The following is a 6,394-nucleotide window of genomic DNA, read 5'->3' on the forward strand; positions in this document are numbered from 1 at the left end:
TCATGGTCAGAATTAGAAAATAGAAAATATTGTATGTAGTATGAGAAAGAGATGGAAAGAGAAAGGTATGTACACACATGCGTGTGAGTGTGTATTAGCTACACCTCCCATATGATGATCACTTGATCACTTGACTTCCCATTAATCATCTATTTGCTCGAGCGGGTGCCAGTAACGTCTCCATTTGTCCCTGTCGCGTGCTAGTATAGCCCAATGGCATCTGTTCATTCTAGGAACTTCGACCGTGAGTGTGGAAAGGTCGGACTACAGCTGAATCTTACGAAGACAATGTTTATGAGAAACAGCCTTATTCCTGATGCTCCATTCGCTCTCAACGGAGCGACCATCTCCGAATGCAACAGTTATGTGTACCTAGGTCGAGAAGTCAACACGATGAATGACCTGGCACCTGAGTTGCACAGGAAGAAGAGAGCGGCTCGGAACGCCTTCAAGAGCGTTGAAGAAATAGCTAAGAGGACGAAGAACCTCTGGCTCTGGGCACATCTCTTTGATTCCACTGTTCTTTCTGCATTAACATACGCCTCAGAGACCTGGGCCCTACGCAAACAGGATGAGAAGGCTATTGGCTCTCCCAAAGAGCAATTGAAAGAGCTGTGCTTGGAGTATCACGTTTCACTCAAATGAGAGAAAGAATCCAGAGTTTCAACCTCTGTTGATGATCAAGAATCAGGGATCATGAAGATGTGGTATATATACACAATGGAATACTACACCGCTGTAAATAAAAGGAAAATCATGCAATTCGCTGCAACATGGATGGAACTGAAAGGTATTGCATTAAATGAAGTGAGTCAGAAGAAGGACAAGCACAGGGTGATCTCACTTTTCTGTGGTATTTAGAATAACTGAGTGAGGGAATGCAGTGTTTGAAAAGTGGGATGCTTAGATCACTGGTGGCCCAAAATATAAGGAGGAGAATGGCAGAAAAAGAAAGAAATTGAGACGGGAACAAGAGATAAATAGGAAGCAACAAGGAGCAGGAGTCAATGGAATCCAAGTATACGAATAGTGTGAAGGAGTGGTATAGCTAAATATCCAAACCACAGAGTCAATAAGACTGAACATAATAGATCTAAACTTCCGAAGCCAAATGCTTTACATGTGTACGTCTAATTGAGGGGTCAGTAAGATATTTAGGAACAGGTTATATACAAATTTTATTATAAACTTCCTTCACTCTTGTTTCATCACCATTTAATAACTGAAATTTTCAGTTGATCTAATTGTCTCAAATTGTCTTCTAATGTTCAAAAACTATTTTTCTTTTCCTCCTATTTGCTTTTTGTGCCAAACCGAACAATACTCAGAAGCAACTTCTACCTTGGAGCTCCAGGGTCTCCCTTGGTGGTACTTTGGGGAACTTATGGTGCCAAGGATGGAACCCATGCCTACAGCATTCAAATCATTGATCCAGTCCATTAAACTATCCCTTTCGGCAAGGTTTCATTTTTGTTGTTTGTTTGGTTTTATTTTTCAGGCCACACCTGGTGATGCTTAGGAGTAACTCTTGGCTCTGCACTTAGGAATTATTCCTGGAAGTGCTTGGGGTAACATAGGGGGTGCTGGGGATCATACCAGGGGTAGCTGCATGCAAGGCAAGCACCCTACTTACTATACTTTCTCTCCAGCCCCCAAGATGTTAGTTTTTAATTGATGTTTTAGTCACTTAACATGATGAATATGTGTTTTTCAGGCCAGGAACTGAAAATGGAAAGCCCATCCTATTCCATTTTCCCTTAAGTCTTTATATCTTCCTCAAATCTGTCTGCATTTCTTTACATTTCAGGTACATTAGGTTTTGTAGTCTTTATTTTTATTTATGTTATACAATTTCTACTTGTTCTGCAAGAGTGCTGATATAATGTGAGCTTATTTCATTATAGTGGTGGCACTTTGAATGAAAATCCAAATCCTTAATAATAATGTGCAGGGGAGGGATTTAGTGTGGAAGGTGCTTTTCTTGCGAGCAGCTGACTCAATCCCAGGAAATGATATGGTCTCCAAGCACTGTCAGAGGTGATTCCTGAACAGAGAGACAGGAATAAGCCCTGAAGCACTGCCAGGTATGACCCAAAACAAGTAATAATATTGGACTATCAGACTCAGACTCATTTATCTCGTATTTCACTCATATATATCTCGTATTTCACATCTTATTACACTCTATCAACCACACAGGTCTTGTACAAATTCCAAGTTAGTTCTTACAATTTTTTGCTTGTTTCTTCTTCCTTTATCTACCTGATATTTCTGCCCTAACATTTCACTTACATAGTTGTTAATTTTGCTTAAATTATCATTTTATATGTTCACGATCATGATCATCCTGTTGTTCGTCGATTGCCTCTAGCAGGCACCAGTAACGTCTCCTTCTTCCTAGCCCTGAGATTTTAAAAAGGCCATTTCAATGTTCTTTCAGGGTTAGGAGAATGAGACCCATCATTGTTACTGGTATTTGGCATATTGAGTATGACATGGGAAGTTTGCCAGACTCTGCCGTGCAGGCAGGATACTTTTGGTAGCCTGCCAGGTTCTCCAAAGGAAAAATGAAATAATAAGATGTTGCATGGCCACAAATGCGGCCACGCACTTCCAGGAGCTGGGTTTTATAGCCTCTGCGTCTTGGCCATTGATGGGACCAACCTGGCGCTGGCAGCAGCTGGTGGGTGTGACACCTACCTACTGAAAGATGGGGGGTCTGGGTGGAGAAGGCCCAGACCCAATCTGAGCAGGCTTGGAGATCTCAGCCCCAGGACCTGCATGCCTGGGTTCCTCTGCCAGTTCTTTCGTGCATGAGGCCCACCCGGACATTTTATATGTTAAAAAATAAAAATAAAGCACAAAATGTGAAATAAAATTGAATGTATTATTATATTTTCACTTTCTTCTTTCCTATTTCATGATCTTGTTAGGCTTTGATTATCTTTCTATTTCTATTGCTGATTCTCCAGCAACGTTTGTTTAAATGTTTTCAATAGCTTTTCAATTATAGATGTATAACTTTCACAACAGGTTTTGCTTTGATAAATGGGTTGTGTCAAAATACATATCTGAATTTATCTCATAAAACGTTTTATAATGTTTTGTTATTAATTTAATTGTATTTGGGGAATTGACAAGTGGTCCTTGAGAGCTAGAAAATAAAATCTTTTTTTTTTTCCCCTTTATTTTATTTTATTTTTTTTAAAGTTGTAGATTTACAATTTTTTGTGCTTTGGTTTCAATTATACAATGATCAGATACCCATCCCTCCACCAGTGCCCATTTTCCACCACCATGGATAATATCCCTCCCACCCCCATCCCCCCATCCCCCCGTCTCTGTGGCAGGGCAATCCCCTGTGTTCTCTCTCTCCTTTTGGGTGTTGTGGTCTGCAAAAGAGGCATTGAGTGGCAAACATGTTCAGTCCATAGTCTACTTTCGACATGCATCTCCCCTCCTGGGAGGATCCTCCAAACATCCTTTATTTGGTGCTCCCTTCTCTATCTGAATAGCCCTTTCCTCTAGGATACCCGGCTGGCCTCTAAGTTATGGAGTAATCCTCCTGGTGCTGATCTCAGCTATTCTTGGGAAGAAACCTGAATGCCCAAGAACAGATGACTGGTTAAAGAAACTTTGGTACATCTACACAATGGAGTACTATGTAGCTCTTAGAAAAGATGAAGTCACGAAATTTACATACAAGTGGTACAATATGGAAAGTATCATGCTAAGCGAAATGAGTCAGAAAGAGAGGGATAGACATAGAAAGATTGCATTCATCTGGGGGATATAAAGTAACAAAGTATGAGAAAATAAAATCTTTTATCATAGCAGTCTGTGGTATGTTATGTGTCTCTGGAACCACCTTGAAAATTGCTTTGGCCAAGCCTTTTATGCATATTAAACCCCTTCCTTCCTTCCTTCCTTCCTTCCTTCCTTCCTTCCTTCCTTCCTTCTTTCTTCCTGTCCCCTCCCCTCCTCCCTTCCCCTCCCCTCCCCTCCCCCTTCCTCCTTTTCTTCCTTGTAAGCTATCAAACCATATTCTTCTACATGCAAATCATGTACTTTACCACTGAACTACATCCCCAGTTCCTTTGTATTCAACCTTTCTTTGTTCTATCTGAGAGATGTACATAAAAATATTCTAGTCTCTTTTTCTTTGGTTGAGAGAGGGTATGTGGTCATACACAACTATGGTCAGGACTTACTCATGGCTCTATATGCTCAGGAACCACTCCTTGTGGTGCTTAGGAGACCAGGTGTAGCGCTGTGAAATAAGCAGGATTAGCTGCACGCAAGACAAGAGACAACACCTATACTAGCTCTGCAGTCTCTGAAGTACTCCATTCCAATGTTGACATTTATAAGTCTCTTATTTGGCCCAATTTTTGTCTACTCTTTTTGACAATTGTGTTATTAAATGGATACCATTTGAAAATTTCTGTGACTATGTAGTAAGTAAAAAACTTTAAATTATCATAATGGGACTAGAAAAGAGTTCAGGGGTTAATGCACATGCCTTGCATGAGGGTGACTCTAGTACAATCCTGGAGACATGTTTCTCCAAATGTCACCAGTTGCAGCCTTAGAGGCCCCTGAAAACTGCTGGGGTGACCTGGGTAATCTCCAGCACTTGGCTGGCTCAAATAGCACTGCATTCTCGGGCCCTTGCATTGAACTACCAAACTATCTGACTGTTGTCAGGAGTGTCCCTGGACCTCCTGCACATCCCTTGAGAGTCCCTTTCCCCTGCACACATATAGCAATAACTCATTTCTAATTATTATTTTTGGAGGCCACACCTGGAATTGCCCAGGATCATGTTCCAGCTTTGCTCCCAATGCTCCGGGGGTGCCAGGAGGTGCCAGGAATCATACTCAGGCTTCCTACATGCAAAACATGTGCTCTGCTGCCTGTTGATCTCTCCATCTTCAGCCTCCAGAACTCATCTTAGGTATAACAATCTATGTTCCATTAAAATATTGTTAGATCACTGTCACTGTCATCCTGTTGTTCATTGATTTCCTCGAGCAGGCAACAATAACGTCTCCTTCATCCTACCCCTGAGATTTTAGAAAGTGCCACATTCGAGGATCTTTCGGGGTCAGGAGAATGAGACCCATCATTGTTACTGGTTTTTGGCATATTGAATACGCCATGAGGAGTTTGCCAGACTCTGCCATGTGGGCAGGATACTTTTGGTAGCCTGGCAGGTTCTCCAGAGTAAGAACTAGATAAAAAGATGTCATACAGCCGCAAATGCAGCCACATGCTTCTGGGAGCTGGGTTTTATAGTCTCTGGGTCTTGGCTGTTGATGGGATTACACAGCGCTGGAGCAGCTGGTGGGTGTAACGCCTACATACTGGAAGATGGGGGATCTGAGTGGAGGAGGCCCAGTCCCAATTCGAGCAGGTTTGGAGATCTACACCCCGGGTCTTGCACACCTGGGTTCCTCTGCCAGTTCCTTCATGCGCGAGGTTCATCCGAACATGTGGAGAGTGGTCTTAAGCATGGCTGTGGCTGGAAGATCATTGTCAGTTATCTATGTAAAAAGGGACTGACAATAACTAATACGTTAAATCTTTTTTACTCAAGCAACCAATGTGTGCAAAATATTAGTTGAAACACATTCAGTCTTTCAGATTTTTTTATGCTTTATTTAAAATTTTCCTTTGTTGCTTTGGAGTCACAGCTGGAAGTACTCAGGGCATGCTCCTGGAATGTTGCTTGGGGTCTTCCTTGGTTATGCTCAGGGAAACATGAAGTGCTGGGGATCAAACCAGGCCTTCTGCATGAGAAGCATGAGCTCCAGCACACAAAGTTATTTCTCTGATGCGACAACAATCTCTTATTGCTTACAAAAAATTTACAAAGAAAAAAACTTTTACAAAGCTGTTTTGCAAATTAGATTTTGCGAGAATAGATCAATTTTTAATCTAAAGTCAATAAACAAATAAGGATTTAAAAGAAATCTGTGTGACTACAGAATCTCTTTACCATAATACTGTTGTCCACCTCTTCTTCCAAGTTTGTGAGCATGTGACTTTGAAAATTTGATGTTTATTTGAGAAGAAAAACACAAACATTCCCCCCTAACGCTGCAATATAAGTTATTTCTATCATTGCACAATGTCTTCTGATTTTTTAAATTTTGCTACAGTAAAATTACAAAGTTATTCATGATTGGGTTTCAGGAATACAATGTTTCAACACCGGTCCCTTCACCAGTGTTCAGTTTCCTCCAACAGTACCTAGTCCCCACTGCCCAGTCCCTATCCCTAGTCATCTTCTGACTTTTACCAACATATGAAAATGTTTTACTCTATTGCAATTAGCATACACCTGTGTTCAGTTATTTTCACTCAACAATGTTTTTCATTAAAATTCCAA

This window comes from Sorex fumeus, unplaced genomic scaffold, assembly GCF_029834395.1.
Source record: "Sorex fumeus unplaced genomic scaffold, SorFum_2.1 ptg000039l, whole genome shotgun sequence".
Lineage (NCBI taxonomy): Eukaryota > Metazoa > Chordata > Mammalia > Eulipotyphla > Soricidae > Sorex > Sorex fumeus.